Raw genomic sequence first — 23,186 nt, 5'->3', positions numbered from 1 at the left:
TGCACAGCTGCAACTGAATTTAAAAAAATATATACATTCTTTGGTGCAAAAAAGTATTTAATTACGAGTAATTCAAGAAATTCTCTTTGTAGAAATGAATAATACATTTGGACATTTATTTCTTTTCATTCGCTCTTTTCTTCGCTCCAGAACTACTGGAAATATCAGAAACAGATCAACCTACAAACGATATTTAAATCGGACTATCTCTCTTTATGTCACTATCAATTCCGATAAAATACTCCAAAGTATTCAGTGATAACAATCTGCAATCAATTCGCCACTTGACACCATCGAATCGATTTTGCATAAAAAATGTGTTTAAAACGACTCCCAAATATCTAGAGTAGGTACCGAGTTACCGACCGAGATTTACAGTATCCGATTACGAGATGTTGAACAAAAAAGCGATTTACATCGATACTCAATCTAGGGATCGGTAACAATCGTTTAGCACTCGATTAGACTCGGCTTCTGTTAGTGGCTGATTGTGTTATGTAGATTTCGAATGGAATTGTAGTGCTCTTAAATTGGAATTTCCGAATGGCTACCTGTGTGTTATTTATGTGATTTTATTTGGTAGGAATATAAGGATTTTCTACTTTATTTTTTTGTTGTTAAATATATGCTGTATGCTGTACTCAGTAAGTACACATACGTAATTTCAAAACACATTCCAGATATTATAAGAATAATTAATATATTTTTTACCACTATCTAAACTAAGTAATTATATCTCAGGATAATCCATATCTCAGGATCTACCGATTCGATGGTAGGTCGGCAGGGTGACATTTATCAAAAAGCACGGTGTAGGACCATGAGACCGACAAAAATAGTAAAGAAATACTCCTAATTCAAGGCAACCTTTATTTACTTTTCTCTTCATCACACACACATCTCTAAAAGGGAATCTTAACTAATTAGGTCAGTTTTTACCAGTCACCCGTCCCTCCCAGTATGGTGATTGATTAATCTACTGAGGACCTCTAGCAGACTGAGATAGGCTAACTTTGATATATTGTTGCATATCAGACTAACTTAATTGGGCAGTTGAACATAGGTTTACTTATTTCAAAAGTGTAGGCACTGTTTTATTTTCTGTGTCACTTGAAATTTGAATGAGGAATGCTAGCATATATGTACTTAACTGATTATATTGTAATGGGACGTTAAATCGATAGTATCTAGACACACGGCAGTGTGTCCGCCAAGTTCGAGCAAAAAAAGCGACACACCGGCCGTGGGTTATATTACACGAACCATTTCGGGCCAAATTCGACCCCCCTGTAACTCAAAATCTATTTTATTTACGCATATCAAATTTATAGTATCTATTGAGACCCCCTCACTTATCTAAAATACAAAATTTCATTAATATCCCTATTGTAGGTCTTGAGATATTGACGTCAGAAAATCGCTATTTTTACTATACACTCACTGACTGACTGATTCACTGACTCACTCATCAAAAACCTAGACCACTTCCAATGGTCGTATTGACTTGAAATTTGGCATGGAGGTAGGTCTTTATGTCAAGGTAAAAGGGAAAAATCTGAAAATGGCCAAGTGTGAGTCGGTTTCAAAATAATGAAGGTGTTTTATACCCGGTGTAAATTTATACCTCTAAGGAACTAAAACGAACTAAATTTATCTATATTTATATAATATATCTTCGAATGGTTTGTATTTAGTTTAGTTAGAAGTAAATAGTTTTAATAGAAAATTAAATACTTGATTCATTGCGTTTAGTAGGTTTATAACAAGGTGTATGAAAACTTTCCAAGTAACATCATTAAAAAGTAACTATTTTTAACTGAGGTATGTGTATGGAACTTGGTACTTATTCAGATCTCACTTCTTTTATAGGCGAAGCATTCCCATATTATCGAACTTGGCAGTCTTTCACATTTTTGTTTTGGGTGGGTATTATTTTCAGAGGTAATAGTATGTTTTGACAATAAAACTAAATCTTGAGTCCACTCTGACTTTTTTTTTATAGTCAAAATTAACCTCAAAAATTTAAATTCGTAGAAAAAAGAACCAATTATAATTGAACACACGCAAAGAATAGACTCATAATAAGTTCTTTACCGAATTAGCTCACAGTTCACAAAACACGTTTTTAATTAACATGAATGAATTAAACGTTTTGCTCTCGTGAGGTTGGCAATATTAATAAATTAAAGGATATAAGAGATAAAATGGTACCCTGGGACTTTGTGACCCCTACACTCAGTGTACCCACACACTGCTAGACTAAACAGTCGGCCTGTTGTTTGGATTTTTTTTTGTTAATATATCGTGAATTTTATTCAATCAAACTTTTGAGTCGGTCTGATATCGTCCAAATATCTGATCGTTGTTACGTGCATCGGAGAGCACGTAAATGTCGGTCCTGCGCCTGATCGCTTTCCGGTCGTGTCGGATTGCCGTCCCATCGGGTTATGAGAGTGAAGGAAGAGTGCACTCACAATCTCACTCCCTGTGTCTGCACTATAATATGTCCTGCGCAGTTGAATAATTTCCTTATATGAGAACAGCTGCCGTAGCCAATAATCGACTAGGAGGAGGACATCATCATCAATACCATTCATTTTCATACCGATCCATGAGCCCGAAAAAACCGTCGGGCGACTAAAAGTTTGCAGTGAGCGGATACTCTTAGAGATTCAATTATTGAAGGTAGCTGGAACCTTTTTTATCTAATTTGTATGTGTGCTAACCCTGTTACAGAAATTCATGAGTATTTTAGGAACTGTAGATTTTGGGGAGCTATATCTGTGTATAGCTATGACTTACATAGTAAAGAGTTTTAACGAATACCTAACGGGGTTCAAACATTTTCATGTAGTAAATTCTCAGAGCTAAACCTATATTGGTTTAAACTTAATCACGTTGAAAGTTTAATAGCTCTAAGTTTGGTAAAACATTTCGGGTTTAACCGAGTATGGAAGAATGAAACGGATGCTGATGAATTCAGTATTCTTTACTCATATCATTAAAAGAAAAGCCATATACGAAAAAATACCTGCTAAAAATATACTGGAGATTATTAAGCCGCATTTGGTGAATGAGTTTTGCATATAACCATCTATGAGCTAATACTACTCTTCATTAGTTGGCAAGTGATCACAAAACACAATAATTGGAAAATTATTCGTACAATGACGCAGGCCAGTTTCGTGCAAAAACCAAAATGCGAAATAGAAGCCAAAACCATTGTTCATGCAAGTTGACTTGGCACTTAAAATAATTGAGGTCTAAATATGTGCCAAATGTTGCTACTAAACTGCTAAGCCGCTAAACAGACAGCTTTTGTTGCCAACAAAAAAAAAATTCAAATCACGTTCTGTGGTAATTATAAAATATATGCTGCATTGTAATAATTAGAAGTATTCATAAGTTATCACTTTTACGAAGTGCTTTATAAAAAAACTATCCGTCTTACTGCTGTATTATATCTATTATGTGTCTTGTGTGAACTACTGACCGTAACGAGATAAAATATAGCGCATCTTTCTTGGGAAGAGTGTAATTTTCCAACAGTGAAATAATTTTACAAAGTCAAATCAAAAAAATATTTCAAATAGGCATATGAAAGCTCTTTCGAAATTTCGAAACGTCAAACAAGTTGCACGTTAATTTACAAATTGGTTAAGCAGTTTCAGAGCTTTCGGGTACAAACAAACAAACAAAAAAGTTTTTCTTCTTTGTTAGAATATTGTAAGCTTACAAACGAAATTGGATTGGTTTTAGTGGATTACGCATTAGATAGTAAGGCGCAAAAACAAATGAAAAAAAGTACAGTCAACCACAAAAGCCACACACAAATTCAAACAACGAACGTCAGATGACGTCACGAGAACACTTCAATCTCACTATGACGTCATATGACGTCACTCGCTCTCCAAGGAGAATTTAATCTGTTCTCAGCTACTACTTATCACGTATGCTGTTAATGAATTTGAAACACACTAGTTCGCACTAGTGAATGTCTAATTAATTGTGTACTAATGAATACTGAAATAGGTGTGCCTTTTCAATGGGAAAATGGTGATTTAATTCTGTCTAATTTTATTAGTGTTAATTGCTCATTCTGTCTATTTGTGTCGGCTGATATACAGGAATGAATTTTATCCAGTGCGCAAACTTTGTCAACTTATAGTTAAATAAGTTTTATAGATACGTATATTTTTATTTTGTAGTGTTTTAGTACAAAAAAGAAAAGTCATTGATATCGAAAGATGTTTATTTTGTAACCGATAGTACGGTCACAGTCGTCATAGTATGCACGGCGGCAACGCGAAACCGGTTTACTGACGGAGCTCCGCTCGGCGCGCGTAAGAATAGTTGGTATCCATATTTTGCTGATTTTAGGGCGGACAAAAGAATGAAAAAATATTTTTTACTGATGATGCAGATATGTTCTGTTAACGATTCTGGACCACCAGTTTTATTTTGCGCACTGCTTAAAATTCATTCCTGTTATTATATGTATTTGGGTGTGTTCTTGTATGACGATAGAAGGACTAAGAATAATTTTATCCAAATGCATAAAATTGCAAGCAAAACCTGCTGAATAAGCTAGTTGAAAATACATTTCATGTTAAGATAACTCGTTAGTACTAAGTACTTTAATTATGTATGCCGTGTGTATGCAAAATGGTTGTAGAATACGACGTGCTGTCTTATCTTAAGTTTAGAATTAAATCTAGTTATTTTACACGGTTTTACAGTAAAATGTTTTTTGAATAAAGATTTTTTTCTAATTATATTTTTTTTTAGTTTTTAAAGCGAATGTGAGTTTTTGAGTCATTTCATTTTAAAATATTGGAATGGCTTAGTATGAAGGTTAGGCTACTTTCTATCCCAATGTGTGAAGTAGTTTCTTAGGGACCCGGACAAAAAACATAAAAAAAGTCTTTACCTTTATATACCCAAGTAAAAATATCTTCTTCTATCTACAACAAAATAAACACACTGCAGCAAACAAACCGCAGTTCAATGCGTGATGTTTTTGTGTGTTTCGTTGCAAACGTGTTTGTTCGCCACGACACAAAACATACATTGATTCGTGTTGGCGTGGCGTGGCGTGGAGTGACGCGTGGCTTGTTACAACGCTGTGCATGACTGTACTTTGTGCTGCGATGTTTATTTGCTGACTGAAGTTTTGACATGGTATATATATGTATGTGTCTATAAATAATATTGGATGCTGTCTACTGGAAATTTGTTTTGAAGTGTCTGAATGTCGGTGTTGAAAGTTTACCTTTATGTAATAGTAGGTTTTTAATAATTTTTTTTGGATCCAGTTTGACTTGTTACAAACTGTGATCATTATTAATGGTTGTGATCCACATTTTTAAACAGTCAAAATTGATGTAACATACCTACCCTATCGATATGGATAATTTTGATTACAAAAAAGAGTCAAATGAGTCATTCTACAAACATTTAGTTTCAGAAAATTCTCTACGAAATGAACAAAACGAATTCTCAGAAAATACCTAAAGAGTTTGTAACTTCGCTTCCACAACCATCCCACAGGCATTCCTCTCACAATTTCCTACAAAGATAATATTACTATTCAATAAAAGGCTGTTAGCATGAGAGCCACACATTGAAGTATTGTTCTTAATAAAGTGCTCTTGAAGTACCCGTCGGTTGCGGCCGTCGCGTCGTCAAACTCATTACTGTCCTTTTACCGCTTTGCGAGACTCAAGGTGGAATATACGGAGGTATAATTTGGGTGGAAACGTCGCGTCGTGGATTATTTGAATAATTTTGCATTTGTGTCTAAATATGCGAGAACACGTGATAATTGTTATTAATGTTTTTCTTGCTATTTTCCAGCGGTTTCACCCGCGTCAGGAGAACTTCTTGTGCCCTGATGAAATAAAGCCCATGTTACTCGGGAATGATGTACGTTTTCAATAGAGGAAATAAAATCGGGTCACTTGTTTCGGAGCCTTTAGGGTACAAACAAACAAACAAAAAAATAATTCGTCCTTACTTAATTTTAGTGTTTTATTATTAGGCCAGGAAAATATGAAAAAAAATGTCATAATATGTTAAGCGATTAAATAATGAAGATTCAGAAGACGGTATTCCTTAAAAAACCACCTATTCTTTCCTTTTTCCATGTTATTCTCACACAAACGGCGCTTTCCAAATCAGACTAGGTACTGTATGTTGCCAAATAATTTGTCGTAAGAACTCGACTAATGTTTCCGCTTGTCAGAATGGTAGAATGGTAGAATTGCGCGATGCTGTTTAGCTCGACGCCTGTAGTAAAGACGCTTACTGACGTTTCACTCAGTGCCTTGGTAACATCGTCTGCAAAAGAGAAAGGATTTATTAGAATGTGTTTTTTGTTACATATTTATCGCTTATCAAATAGAAATATCAGTTTATTATGTCAACTTCCACTGTCGTGAAGCGGTAGTTTAGGTACATCCAAAGATGTCTCTCCGGTGTTTCATCTGGTATCAAAAAATAAAATACAAACTATTATTAAAAACAACTTTTACGAAAAAAATAGAAACATCGGAATTGCGAACGTCCTGCTTTTTGGGAAGTCGATCAAAAATAAGAAAATCTTTCCGATAAGTACTGCCTTTTTTTAATATCAGGTTTTATATGTATCTATACCGCGGCTATAACTAAGTATTCAGAAGCTAGTCATTACTAGCAATATCGTCATACGTCTTTGTTTCACTGGCTCGAGAATTTTGTTAGCGACTGTACTTCTGTTTTCAGGGCGTAATTGTTTGTATTCATTTCGCGTGAGGTGTTTATAGACCATTGTAACCCAGCCTGATTGTTACCAGGCCACTGTTTACGCTAAAATGCATTTATTTTACTATTTTTACTACTTGCAATTCTTTCTAGAGCTATCTGTAGGTATCTATGACGAATTAATGAAGGATTTTTTTTTGTTTCAGAAACATTGACTGTCGCGCTAAGATTGGGTAAGTTAACTGTGTTTTTGAATACTAAAATACCTAGTAAAGTACTGTATAGGGAGTACATCAGGATGGGGAGTACATCAGCAGCGTAGGTAAGGGTACTAGGAACATCTTGAACAAACTTGTGTACCTTGTTATATACTTTCTATACTTATGTACTTCCCCTGTACACACCTATATAGTTCCTTATATTATATTGTCGCATGTTGGTATTGTTTGTTACTGTTACAAGAAACTGTGCCAAAATATATTTTAGAACCCTCTGAAAACGGCTAAGTAAATAAAATTGCTAATCAATGTGTAAAACAGCGATTTCCGTCCAGGGGTGTCGCATCTGCAGGTTAGAAGGGGTCGCACTCAGGAAGTAGGGTGGAATTACATACGACACCGTATTAATGACATTTCTTACTTTAGAACGTGTTACAGGAAATTAAGAGCACGTTAGCCGTTGATTGAAATTACGGTAAAATGTACTTTTTTGAAACTGTAAACTTGTAACAATTTTCTAAATCTAAACAATATTTAATGTCGGTATCAAGTCTTCCTTTAGTATAGTATCTAATCCTTTGAACTAAGTTACCCGGAAAACCCAATAGTAAGATTGGTAAGACTCGTTCACAGATTTTTGACGAAGCCAACGTTTTAGTTCGCTATAGTAAATAGATATTATTTGAACTACTTCTGACCTTATTTCGTCAACCGACAAAACACAACAATTACAAAAAAAAAAAACATATTCGGCAAAACAACAATCATAATCGTGCCCCAATCTTCTAAGATCCTTTCAAGAAGGGGGAATCCGTTTTCATCCGGACACGACGGTAAATACCGGTCCGTCCGGTGGCATTCCGGACGCGATTCCCAGGGGACGTTGACAACCGTTTAATTTACCATGGAAGATGCAGGGCGTCCCAGCTCTTTATGGAATTGCTTGTAAAACCTTTGTGCAAAGACATTTTCTTTTGTGGGAAAAGAAATGTGGGATTATAGCAGTGTTTGAATTTGAAGGTAGTATTTTTTGTTATGCGACCTTTTCAATGATCTTCATGGTTTTATGGTTATAGGTACAATGTAGCTTTACGTATTTGCAACACCTACCGTCTTACCACAAAAACTTTTAAACGTCAGTTTATGCCTTGTCTAAAAAAATGACAAATTATGACGTTGACATATGGTTTATTTTGCAGCCAAAATTTTATTAGACAAGTGTAAAACAGGGTTTAAAGTTTTTGTAGTAAGGCCCCTAGTATCTAAGTTGTCTTGAATCCTCCTTACGATAATCTGAACTGCAATGGTGACATTCTGAGTCATTATTTACTCGAATACACTGGTACTCGTATTTTCTTAACAGCTTTAAAAGTACGGTAACTATATTTAGAAGCCAGAATTAAATACTCCTGGAATTTGATAAACCATAATATTTATCAAACGTTCATCTTATTTACAAAGCCCACTTTGTACATGAATTATTATGTTTGACAAAAAGTTGGTGTGTTTGCCAAACGTATGATCAAACGGATCGCCAAACAGACGAGAATCACTTGACAAATAAGACAAGTTATTTGCTGAACAATTCTAATACAACAAAAGGTAAAGCAAATAAAATTGGGTATAATTTGGTCGACAAGGGTCCGTAATTCTGGATGGTATGACAGTTCATTTTATTTTAACAATCAACAATATGGTTACCACAAACATGTGGTGCTTTTGACCCGTTTTAGAAACGATGGAAGGGGAACACTCAAATCCTTTTCACAGTATTTTCAATCTACTTCATTATTAAAGTATTTTGCCTTGAAAATCTCAAGAGCTGTCGCAGAATTATATACGAAACCAAAACAAAACCAGCTCAAAATTTTTAATCCATCCAACTTATCATCAAACGTGGTGTCCGTAAAGTGAAAAACCACCCTTTGACACCGTAAGATACTCGTAAAAAAGAGGTTACCATGTCCTGCCTTACATACATATAACGTACGTATGTATTCCTTCCTGTAATCTTCCTAAGGTTCGTTATCCAAATTGCTTTTTGATGAACGTGAAAAGTAGTCCCTTGTTCTTAACTCGTTAGCTAAAACGCGCACATTATTATCTGTACTCGCCTTACAAAGTTGATAAAGTAATCATTTACGCAGGTATATCTAGTTAATATGAAATGCCTGAATAAGCTTGGGTAATCATGGAATGACCCCTCCCCCCGTGGGTGCAGCGTGGGGGAGTGTCTGACTCTTACTGAGCTAAAACCCACCATGTTCCTTCTGGAACCCTTTGTGTACCAGAGCCGGGATAACTCTGGTAAATAATCCTATATGTTCAATTGATTTATGTATTACGCCATGAATCCTCATCTAAGCCACTCAACCTATTATTGCACATTAACATTCTTCTTAATTATCTTTTGTCTATTTTTCTAGAACTTCTTAGAAGAATACTTCTACTTTACGTTCTATTTTAGCTGTCGTCCGGCCAAGAAGCCGGCAAACTTGTTAATGAGTTAGTGCATCATCTTAATTATTAATGTCGTGGAAAACTTCGGCAAAAGCCTTATGCAATTTTAGTAATCCTCTGAGATAGATGTTGTCTTGGATCTTAAGGTAAAAGCTAAAAGTTCTACGGTCTATTTAATTTTAAGACCGGTCAATCTTTTTGGGTCTTCTCATGAAAATAGGCTATATAGGATAGGATATAAATAGGATACAGGATAGGATATAAGTCGGGACACCTTTTCACACACGGTCGGTTAGCCCCATGGTAAGTTATTTATTAACTTGTGTTATGGGTGCTAACACAACTGATAAACTACATATAGCTACATATATACATATTTATAAATACATATCATAACACCCAGACCACGGCCAACAAGCATGCTCATCACACAAATGTCGACCGAACCGGGAATCGAACCCGGGACCTCAGGTTCGGCGGTCCGGCATGATGACCATTGCGCCATCGAGGTCGTCATGAAAATGTAGTTTAAGTTTGCATTATATTTATGTATTTGTATATTATTGTTTTATTAAAAGTTATAAACAAATTATGCATGAAATACTATACTGTTTTTAGTGACCATAGGAAACTCAACTAAGAAATCTACCAACATTCTTTACTTGAAGGATATATCAGAAATCAGAAATACACAGGCCTTACAATATTGGGTGCAAATCGGTTTCCAAATGTTGCAAATCGACAGTTTCAAAGAATATATTTCCAAACATGCAATAATACTGGTGATTTCGAAACGTGACATAATGCATGTAAAATTCAGGCGTTATGTTACATATTACTGCCTGGCCGATTGCCAAGCGATCCGCCATTTTATCATCTGCCAATATTTTCATTCGGCACGGTGCGCGCCAAAATTTTTATTATAAATCTACGGAGATTTTAATATTTATTTTGGGCGGTATAGGTTTTTGTTTTGTTTTTTTTTATTATTGCTGTTGTTGTGATTTATTACAAAAGTGGTTATGATGAAGTGGGGATGTTCGGGGATATGAATTAATGGATTTTGTTGAATTTTTTTTTTGTCTGGTTGCCTAAATATTTTGCTGTGTTCAAATTGGGGATTTTTGTAGTCATTAACATTTAGAATTTGTCACTTGCTTTTGCAAGTGGTTCAAAGTATACTCTAGGACTTCATAATATACACACATATTTATATCCTGCAAGGCGGGTACTTTATAAATTAAGATATTTAGTAAAAGCATCCCCTAGTAAGTTTACCTATCTCGTAGTATTATGTATAGTTTTGAAATATTCACATAGCGACGGCGCACACAGGTGGCAGACATAACTATGGTTCTCAAGCACTTGCACTTCGCAACACTTATCCTCCCTTCCTGCTGTAATTTCTTCTTTTGTATGGAATATTCCAAATATGTACTTACACATACTATTTCTACAATTATTTAATATTATCTTGATGGAACTATAGCGTTCATTCTTACAATAATTAGACAACGTCCCATAGTCAAAAAATATCCAATCTAATAATTGTTAATCTCTGGATCTACTGAACCAATTTTGAAAATTCTTCTGCCGATATAAAGTTACGTTATTCCTAATCATCATAGGTTATAAGTACATACATTTACTAGGTATTCAAAAAGTAGTTCTCTCAGGACTCGAGTGAAACTAGTCCACATTAATAAAATCTACAACCGCAAGAATCAGCTACTCTATAATAATTATCTCATAATGGCAAGAATCAGCTACTCTATAATAATTATCCCATAATCGCAAGAATCAGCTACTCTATAATAATTATCCCATAATCGCAAGAATCAGCTACTCTATAATAATTAAACCTAATACCACAAACTTGACCTGCGACTTGGCAGTAAGGTCACATAATTACATAGGTAACGTATGCACATAATCGCGCGAACACGTCGCTGGAACGCGCCCAAGCGAGCCACGGTCACTGCCGGTGACATTATAGTAATACCGCTAATGGATTATTACCGGTCACCTACTGTATGGAGTTCGTGGAAGTTATAGAAGTTAGGTATAGTTAAATTGTGGTAGTCTTCTGACTTTGTGAGGTGAAAGTCTACTGAAAATATAAACGTTTGTTTTTCTTTAAACAGCTGTTTACTTTGAAACTTGTTTTAAAAAATGTCGCTTATGGTGTCGGTGAAGTTGGCCTTTAAACATGGTAGAGAAAGATTATATAATCAAGACATTCTTACATCATTAAAAACCTCTGCCATGGAGTATCAGTCTGTATTTTCTTGACTCTTATTGAAAAATAGTATAACTACCTATCCAAGTTTCTATTCCTATAAAAAAGTTACAAAAGGACAATGACAATCGCGGAATATAAATAATGGTATACAAAGAAACTTCACTGAATTATCAGAAAAAATATCCTCAACCTCAATATAGCAATTTACTTAGACAAACAATCTCCTAAAAGTACGATCAATAAAAAAAGTCTAGATAAACTGTCACTCCCGGTCATTGAACGGAAACAACTCAACTTTATGAAGACACAAGAGGTTCAACCACAAGAGTGGTGTCTATGTCATCGGCCGCTCCTATGCTAGCCATGGAATAAGGTACTTTTCTGAACTACGCGAATGCCGCAGCAGACACGTCAATAATAATCAGACAAAAATCAAAATGTTTTTATTTAAATTAGGCTGGAAATCGGCACTGTTTTAACATCAGAATTACATGAGACAGCCCCAAAAGCCCATCCACTTATGTGTTATTACTGGGAAGAAGAAGTGGTGCTAAGAAGACTATGAGGATGTGCAGCTATCGTCAAATAACTACCGTTGTAAAGTTGGCGAAGATAACCAATTGTATGTACAAAGCGATTTTGTGTAAGTATAGAGTATGCGCGAGGAATCAAAAATGGCTGGCTTCAGAATATAAATTAATTGAAGAGTGCAATATATCTTTTTCGTAGAATTTGATTACTGTGCAGTCACTTGTAGCCAAGATCCGAACGTGAAGGGTTTTTGTATTTGACGAGAACTGTGTGATTTTTCTATATGCCAGCCGGGTGTCGGAAGTGTACCTTTATGGTAACTTGTAAGCCATAGTTCAGTTATAGGAAAACTTTGGAAAGTCGTCTTTCAGTCTAGAACTATTGATGGTTCGCCAAGTTCTAGTTTATTGTAGTTTTATCTGGCAAAAGGAAAGAAATTACATGAATTAAGTGAGTTTATGATGTAAACAAATGAAAGAGGTATTTAACTGTCGTAAAAATCTAAGCTGAAACGATAAGGTAAGTTTTTCGTATAGTGAATGGAACTGTATCCAGAGATGGTCAACCTATGATAGATCAACTACCTACTTACATATAATATGTTGTATATACAATATGTACCTAGATCTACTTGAAAACTAGCTCACATATATCAGAAACGTAATCCTCGAGCAATTATTAGGCCTTGAATTAGATCAGTTTCCTATAATGCACTTTTTGTGTACATGCTTGTACTGTATGAAATATTTTTTTTACAGATATTTCGTTGTCAGCTATAAAATGGTGCCTGCCATCGAAACAGTAATTACTATCGTTTATTAATGATGATCCGTTTGGTGGCAGTTTATCGAAAATTTAAGCCATTACAAAGTGCCCATTAAGCCGCTTGATTGGATTTTAATTATCACGTTGTTTTGTCTTTGTTTAATAATGTTCAGCAAAATTGCTTTTCGTCTACTTTTTGACGGTATAGGTCTCTATTAATAATGGTAAAATAATCATTTATATATCAGCTTTTTAGTAAATTTTAAGTAACGTTATTCTTTTGTTCGAAATAAAACCTAAAACAACTCGTACCAACATTTTACTGATTTCATAAAACCGGAAAAATCCAGTTTCACGATCCAAAATGGCGCTTATCTTTTGGCAGCAGTTGTCACCGACAACGGAGAGTAAAACGGGTTAATAGTAATCAAAAGCACTGGAGCAGACACAGTAACTATCTGGGTCTTTTTAACCCATTCCGTTATTGGTATACGAACCGGAATGGGTATCGGTTTATACAGGAAAACATAAACGGAACATTTTATCTTTATGGGTTGTGCTACGTCGTATCTAAATGTTGGTCCCAACATTTGTGAGAAAATGTGAGCGTTGGTTTGATGCAGATATATTATTATAAAATAGAAACATATATACGCTGTAACCAAAATGCCAATATTGGTGTAAGTTGAAGCCATCGCTAATGTGCTATCATAGTCGTTATAATTTCCCGACTCACTTGTTGAGACAAACTATTGGGGCCAACGTTTGTAGCCAGCTTAAGATGGTGAGCTCGAATTGAATACTTGACTACTGGGTTCCAGTTTCTTTCCAGGATGTAGTGGAAAAGGACGACCAAAGAAATGATTGGTGGTTTGTGAGAAAGTTGATAGGGGTAGAAAGAATGTTACTTGTGGACGATAGAAAACATGCTGCGCCGACCATATATAAAATTCAGAATGATGATGATGATACAAAAGTAACTATTAACTATAACTGCCAAAATCAAGTTAACAAAATATTAAGCTTACTACTGTATATCACAGTTTTGCTCATTTATTAACAAGTTCCTTGTCACTTCGCCATTTTGTGACGTCACAATGTCAAAGTTTTCAGACTGCTGTAAACAATTTGTTGTGGACGCAAAGTTTTCAATGGCGTGGCCTTTTCCGTTTTCCTGAAAAGGGACAACTTTCAGTAATACCTAGGTATATATTTTTGAATATATTGTAGTGTAAAATTTATGAATTTAGTTTAATGCATATAAGCCTGACATTCCATGATTTCACACTAGTTCCAGGGAAACTATCCATTGTTCGGATAAAAAGGAGCATATTTCTGAGGTACCACCAATCCCTGACCCAAACTTCGCAATTGGTTCTGACGATTAAGCATGATTTTATAACGAACAGATTTAAATCATATACTATTGTTATTCCTAACCCTACACCCATTATAAGATAAAAAGGTCAACAGAAAATCTTGGACAAAATGAAATACCTCATATTTTTGCTTAACTACATCAACATCAAATTACAAACGACGCCGCGTCACACAGCGAGTATTTAATATAACGCATTAGTGTCGCGAATGCCGCCAGCTGCGCTATATTACGAGAAAGCGACGCAAGCGATGCAGCCGCTTTATCTGCAGCGAACACACGGAGAACAAAATGATAAGCGGAGATATCATAACGCACAATCTTCTAAGAAAGTGACGCACAAAAATGCGTGTGTTCGGGGGACGAGGAACGTTAATAGTTCAGCCGTTACTTCTATGGGACCCACCCATTATTTTCAAAATAAAATCACCAATCAATCAAGTCAAGTCATTTACGGATAGGTTTTCATTTCATAGTTTTAGTAACCGATCACGCCTACCATACGTCGCTTGACCTACAAGGAGGCGCCTGACCTACCTTCCTTATGTCATCTCTGCTGTCTGTCCTTCCTCGGTGTGTGAACGCGATTGCCAAGACGTTGGACTGATGGCTTTCAAGCGCTGTTTATGCTTGAATTTGTGATGATGTTTTGAGTTTTTGAGTAGTAGTGTTTTAGTGTATTTTGATATGCTTTTGAATTTTGGATATGTAGGATCACACAGCGAGGAAATAAATCCGTACAGAGTAAACCTTTTTGAGTCTGGAATACAGAATTATGCATTATTGAAGACGGGCTTGATAAAGAACTTCATTAAAAAAGATGATGAAATGTTGTAATCCGAGTTTTTAGATATTTTTTTAGGAAAAATAAATCCGTGTAATAAATAGAGCAAGTCTACAAACATACAGAATTAACAATAATGAGCAAAAGCAACGTAGGTAGATAGCTCCGTAAAATAAATAACAATACAGGCAAACCTACTTTCGAAATGTTGCAGGTATTATTTATTTACGTTAAAGCATTTTCATTTAAATGTAATGTTAATTCAATTCCTCAGCCGCTCGGAGCGACAGCGTCGAGAAAATGTTTGCGTAAAAAACCCTCACAAAAACGTACACTCGAAAGAAAAATAGTTGCAAAACTTTCCCCTTTTAGTAAGGAAATATAACAATCCGACAAGATACTAAGGGTAGATTTTTCATAATAGGATAATACGTGCTTTATAGTTATGTTTAGGCAGTTTCTTGTCACTAATACGCTTCAATAAATTAAATGTGGATTATACCTAATCCACTTTCCTTTTAAAAATTGCTGTACAAGGTAACTTGTACCACAATCTGGATATACGTGCAATCCAAGTAATCCTGTATATTTTAGATGTCAAGCAACTGTCAAAAGAAACAGTCGACAATAGTGTTGTGTAATATTCTAGCACCTTCCGAATAACCCAGAATTGTTAAAAAATACGCCAAGCTGCATCTGCAGATGGAAAATAACTATTATTCATATTTATCAAAGTAATCAACTGTCATGTAATATATCTCTTATTCCGAATTCAACCGCAAGGAAGATCAGGGAAAACCAATAACCAGGAAAACTCACAAACTCATATTTACAGCTTCCCGAAGAAATATTAAATACATTTTTTTATCCTTAACTTTTTTTATTGCTTAGCTAACTTTCCTCTTTACTGAATTTAATCCCTTGGCAGTCGTTTTGATCATGCTTTGAATTAAGTTGCGTGAGGTCTTTATAGAAGAATAAAGTTTTAATTTGGAGGTCATTATCAGCTTTTGAGGAGTTCCTTTGCTTTTATTTTGTAATATTATTTTATAGGAGTTATAGATACCTATAATTATGTGTTTCCTTGATAGTAATGGACAGCAAAAGTGAGTACGCGGCTTTACAGTTGCCCAGTGCCTACGTACTTGGTAATACAATCATTTCGTTTTCACGTGCATAAAGGACACACATATTTATAATCATTGTCAAGAAAGAAAACTTAAAACAAAAAAAGGTATTGTAATTAAGATTTTATTTACCAATACCTATATGGTAATGACAACTTTTGTTTTTTTTTTTTTTTTTATTTATTTAAAGGGCTTTGTCGCTTAGCGACCACATCGCCCAGTTTACAACTTTTGTTCTTTTCAAGAAAAAATCTCCGAAATATTTATAAATATTATAATATATTCTCATTAATATTGGCAGTTTACAGCAAAAAATTGCCACATTTATCTTCTTTGTTTTAATCGTTATTCCTCAGTTAATGAAACATTGGGTTTGTGTAGGTATCTATTCGCCTTTTATGTCGAAATCTCTCTCAGATAACTGGAGCGAAATCAACTAACGAGCTCTTACTAGATTTGTCTCAATTTCTCGCATCACATACCTTTCTAATTACGTTTTCGAGTACCTATAGTTTTAAAGTGGCGCTTTGGGTTAAAACACAGTAGGATCGATATCCTTGTAGGTACTTTATAGAAGCTTAGGATTGTCTATTTGGTCGTAATCAGATTCTATTATATTGTTAGTGTTGTTTGTAGTTTCCAAAGCGTCTAATTGCAATAGAAAGTTTATTTCACTGTTGGGAAGCTAGACTATATCCATACGACATAGGGTATATTTTGTTTAGGTAGGGGAACAAGTTCCCCCGGGAGGCGGGTGAAACTGTAGGAAAACAGCTAGTCTTCTGAAGAACTTAGCAATTGCTGATTATTACCAAAGCTTTCAAGCAATAAAATTAACTCAATATAACGTGTATTTTAAACCAAGAACCAAAAAAAACACTAATGAAATTCACCTAGCTTTCTCGATAAAACAAAACACGAACCACACGTAGGTAAATTCCTTCGTTTTATGGTATAACAACACCATAACAAGACAAAAAACATTTAATTATGTAACGGCTGGCGTGCAGACTGCATCGATCGACTTCATAATTCATGGCAGGGTTTCCCATTGACTCACGACCATGGTGACCATGAAATGCGAAGACGTCTCGTAACATTGACGTTGGAAGTTTAAGTAAAGTTGTTTTGTGTTATAAAGAAGCCTTGCTTTGATTTTTTGGCGTTGTATTACACATATGAAAATTGTAATTTTTCAAAGAAATCTTGATAGCAATCTGGGTTCTAAATTTGTTTGAAAGTTAGAAACTTAACTTAAGTTTAGTATACTAACAAATGGTCTCCAACGCTTAGGTCAATAGCTGTACGAATTAAATGCAAAGCCTGCACCTGAAAAGACACCCTCGATACTAGCAAATTTTTGGTTTAAATGCAAATCCTGCACCCTGAGAAGACACCCTCAATACAAATTTTTGTTTCAATATTTTATTTAACAAGACCAGTGAAAACAAAAGACAGGTAAATTATTGTAATCATTAGTTGGTCCTCAAAATAAAAACTACATTTTATCGATGTAGTCAATCAAAAGCATGTATATAATAGCATTATACAATACCTATATATTTCACCTTTAGACAGAAAAAAATAACCATCTTACAGAGTTATTTCTTTTTGTTTTGTAAATATAAGTGCGTAATGGCTGTATGTACGAATGTCATGTATTCTGTGTTCGTTATATTATGATATGAACATTTGTTTTGTAGGGTTGACTAACGATGTTTGTTTTTTCTTTCGTCTAGACAGTTGTTTTTTTTCTTCTGAAAACAAATGAACTAGCCGTTTTGGTAACAGTTATGTGGACTTAGCTAAAAATATAATCAAATGATGGTGGCTCCATGATTTTTTTTAAACAGCTAAGTGTTTATTTTTGGTTAACTATCGATGTATGTACCTACCTACTTAATTTAAAAAAATATATTTAAAAATATATTATGACGAATTTTAATTCTTTTAAACATCAGTGTTAATCTGTTATTGCGTAAAGTATAAAAAAATACTATAACAGTAGTAAAGATAAGAAAAACAAATGAGAAACAAGCCAGACAGAAAACGTAATATTTCATGGTCACCCCAAAATACACAGTGTATTGATAACGCCCTCCCAGTAACGAATGGTACAATCACGACAAAAACATGTACTGCTATCTTATTCACAGTACAGGTGAATACAAAAGGGTTTCTCGTTGTTCACTCTTGAATACTTATTTCTACCCCCACATTTCAATTTACAACCTTATTTCAATGTAGTAAAGTTTAAATTTGAATAGCGTTACAGCTTATCGTAATATTGTGTTGTTGAGAATTACTCGATACTAATTTAATTTAAATAGAACTTAAACAAAGCAAATAAGAGTTAAATTAACTCAGACATTATTAAAGTATCCTTTTGTTGAATAGCTTACATTGAAGGTAGTAATAATAATATTGAGCGCTTGTTATGGATTATATTCTTAGTAAAATTAGAATGGTATTTGTTTAAATTAACACTTTATTGCTTTATTAATACTTTGACATACCTACTCTCATTTGAATTAGTGTTTAAATAGAATTTTCAAAATTGATATAATTTTAGGGTACAATTGGGAGACAATAATTGTTATTTTTCCACGTAAAGTCACGGCGGTCATGTCAAAAAATCGCCATTTAATCTAAACAAATGATGAAAAACAACACAAAATAAAAAAAAAAGTTAAAACTTCAGTTTCATCAAAATCTGGCGTTTTCCGAGGAAATAAAGAAAAAACTCCCATTTATTTAGTAGCTTCGGCAAAATGAAGGTTGTAATTTGGCACGTCAGATGGTGGTGATGAATGAGTGACGCCACAGCGGGGGATGAAATAAGGGGGGAGGGGGGGGAATAAATAATTGATAATTTGTAGATCAAACACTTTTGCTTAAGAAGGCGATTTTTAAAAGTAAATTGAAAAATGTGTTCAACATTGAAAACTGATTTCTTTTAAAAAAATGTGACTGACTGTCCTATTGGGTTATGAGAGTGACGGAATAGTGAGTGCACCTGTGTCTGCGCAAATGGCTAATCTCCTTACATGAGAACAGCCGCCGTAGCCAATAATCGGCTAGGAGGACATCATCATCATCAATGACTTGGTTGAAATATGATCAAAAACTAATCATAAAAAATATTATTATTATTTAATCTTAATATTTAGGCGTTATCATAAATAGCACATCAGAATTCCATTATTCTAAACTAATAGAGCAATCTTTTTACGTCATAAATTGGCAATTTTCTCTAAAGCATTTGTAATCTTAAGCCCCTAAGAGTATTTTCAATATTGTTTCACAACTTAAGTATACATTTTTTATCTAATTCCCAAAGTAGGTACCTAAAATCAAAATTGAAAATTGATTTCTTTTTACTTATGATTGAAGGGAAATTACTTTGGGGTCTATTAAAATCCTTTTTATTTAAACACTTGAGGGTTGAAAGGTTTTCCCCCTAGCTTTACTTTGGGGTGTGTTCTCATTACTTAAACTAGGTTTGCCCCTTAGTTTTACTCCCTTGGTTGATTCCAAAGGTATCATCTGTTTTCTTGGTGTAAAATAATGTGTCGCTCTAGCTTATAAAATGTACACAAAAAGTATATACATACAAGCTTTTTCCTAGTGCCACACGTTACGAAAGAACTACTTCCAACAAATATTGTCTTCAGGTTACTAGAAAACTTTAGGTCAATGTCAGCATAACAATCATACTTTTCTACTTATTTTGTTACTAAGAACTATAACTCTAACATTGTGTTATTTATTTCTTTGTACATTTGGAATAAAAAGCAAACGCATCTACCAAACTGCACCCAAAATATGCTTCAAACTGTACAAAAAGACTGTCAAAATAACGTGCAAACTTCATTAAGATTAACATAGAAACTTTCAGCGATTTACAAGAAAACCCCATGAAAAGGCAATAGCCGCCACGTACCAAATAACCAACATTAGCGACAGTAATTCCAAAATAAAACCAAGTCCAAGGAAATTGCAGGGGAATTGGTAATGCACCGAAGTACCCCATTTGTACCCTGAACCAACTCCCTTGAACTACCCCTCTATCTTGTGCCAATTTTCCCCTAGTCTCCCCTCTTAGGGTGTGGACACAACCACTGTTTTATTGTATAGCGTCATAATTTTGTTTGCGGTTGTTCGGTTATTCTATAAGTAGTTTACGTGTTTTTTTTTTTTTAAATTGGGGTTGTTAAAAACTACTAATAGAAAAATGTAATGTACAGTTCCTGAAGATTTTCACCAACATCACCATTAAGTAGGATCAATCAATCAAGATAACATACGTACTTGTAAAACCTCTTACATAGATTAAACTTAAAACTTTACTGATCATTGTATTTTTTCCACTTATCCATTCCATTTTTATAATACAATAGTATGCCCCTGGCCTAACGCCTCCCGTCCGTCCGGTGACAAAAATATCAATAAAATAAATGAAATCGTCTCCAGGCTGACACTGCATTTTAGTTCCGAGACACGTCTGGTGTCTACTGTACAGTTAACCATTGTGACACGTGTCAAAAGGAGCAGACAGTGTCTGTTCTGTGTCTGAGAACTACGTGATTTTCGGGGTCTTTTGTAGTGTTGGGAAATCAGTTTACGGTAGTATCGATAATCTGAGTATGACATTAGCTTATATTAAACAAATGAAGAATAAACATGAACCTCGTATGTGATTTGGCTGCAAAAGCAAATGAGTGTGTAGTCTTAAAATTATCCGCAAATACTTAAAGCTACATTTCGAAATTACGAAGTTTATGGACATTAGAGTAAATTACTAGTCAAAGCAAACATCAAGGGCCTTACTACAAAAACTTTAAACCCTGTTTTACACTTGTCTAATAAAATATTGGCTGCAAAATGAACCATATGTCAACGTCATAATTTGACATTTTTTTAGACAAGGCATAAACTGACGTTTAAAAGTTTTTGTGGTAAGACGGCAATAATTTGCCATTTTAAAAGCTTTTTAAACACAAAACTCTACCAACTTATTTCTACAAAATTGTAACAAAAAACCTTTCAATTCACAACTGTACATAAATTACTTTACCTTTGCTTCAAATAGAGCCATAACTCTCTCGAAACATCGACAAAAGAGATGGTAATTTTATAGCAAAACTATCGATATTTTTATCATTACTGGTCGATTATTTCAGAAGGAAAAGCATCAGGTGTTCTTAGTATTTTCTTGTCGCTCTATAAACGCGAGGGATTGCCAAGTTAATGGCTGTTGCATTTTGCCATCAATTTCACCATAGTAGTTTATCCTTGCACTGTGGTACAAGTTAAAAGCGATTGTGATGTTTTGAATATTTTTGTAGATGCCTTTGTTATGCCTAGTTAACATTTTGTTTGTGGTTTTGTTATAGAGTTTACTTCTTTGGCTACTTGCAGTGTTATGTAGACCGTTAAATATGGGAGGCTATTGACTATCTTATTTGTGGGTGCCGGGCGTACGTCCCATGGGGTTGAAATTGCATTTCGCCAGCAATTGATGAAGCTGAAATAATTGTCAAATTGGTTCAGTAGTTCTAAAGATGAGCGCGTTCAAGCAAATACAGTGTTTTTAACTTTAGTAAGTACACGTTGATACGGTTTATCTATCCACGGATAACAGATAGATCTGATCACCAAAAGACTTAATCTCAAAATTAACTATCTCTTGCCATAGACCAGCTCTTCAGGGAGGTTAGACTCCAGGGCGGGGGGTTGTTTATAAAAGCGTCAATTAATTATAGCACAGGTGAAGCAGCGCGAACAACCGAGCGGGATTTATATGAACGCTGCGGTTTTCACGTGATGAGTACCTACGTCTTTGTAGTTTGTTTATAAACGTAATTTGAAAGGTTTTTTTCTATTTTATTCTGTTAAAAATATAACGAGTCATTTAGTAACAACTTGTGGTGTTTTGTTTGGTAAGAACTTGTTCTAGTCAAATAATGGTGCCTCTCTGAAGTTGGTGCATAAGCAAAAGCATCGTTTTACTCTTAATTAAAAAAAAAACTTTATTGCACAACTCAAATTAATTTTCTATGTGGAATTATGTAACAATAGTAATAAACGTATTAAGAATCAATTAAAAACAAATTAGAAAAGTCTCCTTATCATAATAACTTCTTGGGATTTTGTTTAATAGGTAGGTACTCTTTAATTACTAAAACAACAAACTAATTACGCATGTAGTTTGCTATTAAAAAAAAACGAAAAGAAAAATATATTTATATTTTTCGGAACCATGTACATAATATGTTAATACATCATTTTAATTAGAATTATAGTATTGGATTAACATTTACTTTTTCAGTTGAAACTACAAAAAACGCACATTATTTAAACGAAATAAATTTTAATAAATAATACTAATAACACTATGTACACAGAAGTCTGCTTTATAAAATTAAATAGCTAATCATAATTTTAAATTTAAAAATCTTTAAAAAATCGCTCTAAAAAACTGAATCCCTAATTCAAATTAAACGTTAGAGTACACTTCAGTCCCCAGCACTGTGTGTCTAATTATGATTGTCTCTCCCCCTAACCTCACTTCAGCTAAATTTAATTTGCTCCTCAAACCATACTTAATCTGTACTTCTAAAAATTAAAAGCTTTTCAAGAAATGGATTTCTTATATATTAGCTTTGACGTTCAGTTGTGATGATTGGATGAAATTTTCAGGAGTTCAAAAGGGCTTTGCTGATTTTTAACATCTTCGTTTGGTAAGTAAAAGTGTTTCTTTCATGTTGGGTTGTTCATCCGATTTGTAAAGAATATAGGTCAACAATGCTACGCTGTATACCCTCTTCATAAAAGTTGGTACTTTTCCATTTTTATGACGAATCAATACAGCAGTCCTTAATAATATTATGTATGCGAAAGTGAGTTTGTTTGTTACGATTTCACGCTTAAACAGCTG

At 34.3% G+C, this 23,186-nt stretch overlaps 1 protein-coding gene across 1 annotated transcript in view; it reads left to right on the top strand.

Annotated features, from left to right (window-relative positions):
- The first annotated feature begins 6,944 nt into the window (after positions 1 to 6,944).
- Positions 6,945 to 23,186, top strand: part of LOC124634111 — a 58,331-nt gene continuing 42,089 nt past the window's right edge. Inside the window, exon 1 of the mRNA XM_047169532.1 lies at positions 6,945 to 6,974. The gene's annotated coding sequence lies outside the window, so the exon portion shown is untranslated. The remainder of the gene's footprint in view (positions 6,975 to 23,186) is intronic.

The sequence above is a fragment of the Helicoverpa zea genome, chromosome 10 (genome assembly GCF_022581195.2).
Source record: "Helicoverpa zea isolate HzStark_Cry1AcR chromosome 10, ilHelZeax1.1, whole genome shotgun sequence".
NCBI classification, from domain to species: Eukaryota; Metazoa; Arthropoda; class Insecta; order Lepidoptera; family Noctuidae; genus Helicoverpa; species Helicoverpa zea.
Note: the sequence above shows the minus strand (reverse complement) of the source record. Positions and strands in the feature narration are given on the sequence as shown.